This window comes from Rousettus aegyptiacus, unplaced genomic scaffold, assembly GCF_014176215.1.
Source record: "Rousettus aegyptiacus isolate mRouAeg1 unplaced genomic scaffold, mRouAeg1.p scaffold_m13_p_10, whole genome shotgun sequence".
NCBI classification, from domain to species: Eukaryota; Metazoa; Chordata; class Mammalia; order Chiroptera; family Pteropodidae; genus Rousettus; species Rousettus aegyptiacus.
In genome coordinates this window covers 19,252,473-19,254,069 of record NW_023416285.1, presented here as the reverse complement: position 1 = coordinate 19,254,069, position 1,597 = coordinate 19,252,473, and the positions used below count along the sequence as shown (strand labels likewise).

At 30.2% G+C, this 1,597-nt stretch overlaps 1 pseudogene; it reads left to right on the top strand.

Moving 5' to 3' along the window:
- The first annotated feature begins 1,243 nt into the window (after positions 1-1,243).
- LOC118608980 lies at positions 1,244-1,362 on the top strand (annotated as a pseudogene).
- Positions 1,363-1,597: the final 235 nt, after the last annotated feature.

Sequence of the window (1,597 nt, the reverse complement as noted above, 5' to 3'; positions counted from 1 at the left end):
AATTTAATAATATACACAGCTTTTTTCTTTCTATAGACAAATACATTATATTCTGTGTGGCATACAATAAGGGTATTTAAATCAAGTTAGAAAAATTAGATCTAAAAACCAATTTCTCTCTGGGTTGTATAGGTCAGTATAATTAAGTTCTTAATGTCTTTTTGCTTCCTCTTCAAAATAAAAAGAGACATTGTAAAAGTGTCAAAAATAAAAAACGTTAAGCCTGGCAGATATGGGAGATTGTCTTTAAATTTTAATATTCAGTGTTGTTCTTGTTCCGTTTTACTTCTTCACAAGCTCATTGAAGGATATGTTTTGGACCTGTGAGTATTTTAACTATCATATAAAAAACATGTATTATCATAAAACTAATGACACTAGGCACACAAATACATATTTTAATCACTAAGAAACTGAAGTAGGTCATTTTTGTTATTTTTGGGGTCACTGAGAGCACTTCATCTTTATATGTATTAATTTTTCAACTATAAAGCTAGATTTAAAATCTAGACTTCGAATACAGAATGAATAATAAAATAAATTAGTACTTCACAAGTATGAAAAGGCTTAATAGAAATCTTTTGTAACTATATTTTAAACAGAAACAGAAAATTAAAACAAAACAAAACAAAATATGTAACTTATTCTTCCTAGTAAAATTATCGGGGAGTTTTGCAACTCTGCCAGACCTAGGTTCACCTATTTCAAGTAAAAATAATTTCAAGTGAAGTATTTAGTAGAATGGAACATATCTACTTCATTTACGTGCACGTGTGTGTGTGCATACACATGTGTACAAGTATGTGCAAGGTGGTGAGAGGATTCATAACAGGAAAAAATAGAGAAAGGGCTGGAAACACAGCTTTACTCATCCAGCTTTTCTCACTGAATTGATTAGTTCCACATAAAATTAGGTTAAGGCTTTGCACTTAGGTTAAAATGTGCTAGTGTTTTGTTTTTTCCTCCTAATTATTGAATATATAACAAAAATATAACTATATAATTCATCACATAAAATATTAATTATGGGGAAATAGTTATTGTCATGTGCTGCTAATGAAACTGTAAATGTACAGAGCATTAAGGGAGCTCTCACTTTAATTCTGTGTGTACCCTTTAATCCAGATCATCTTCTTTCAGTAACTAAAGCAGTAGAAATCATGAGAATTTACATATAGCTTTATATGCAATGATAATTCATAAAAGCAACCAATAGTGAACAAAGTCAAAATTATAAAATTCTGTCTATGGCCATGCTACCCTGAACAAGCCCGATCCCATCTGATCTCAGAAGCTAAGCAGGGTCAGGTCTGGTTAGTATTTGGATGGGAGACCACCTAGGACAACCAGGTGCTGTAGGAGTAAAAAATAAAAAAATAAGAGATTGTAAACTGACAAGGTCCTTGCAATCTGTGAAGTTGACCAAGGGTTGCCTTGCCTAAAAAAAAATGATAATTTAACAATTATGAAATTCTATACAATATTGAACGTCACACCTAAATAATATAAATTGTTTATGATATATTATTAAAATTGTTCACCATTTGTTAAGTAAAAAATAGGTTATAAAATTGGCTGTTATCACAATATACTTATA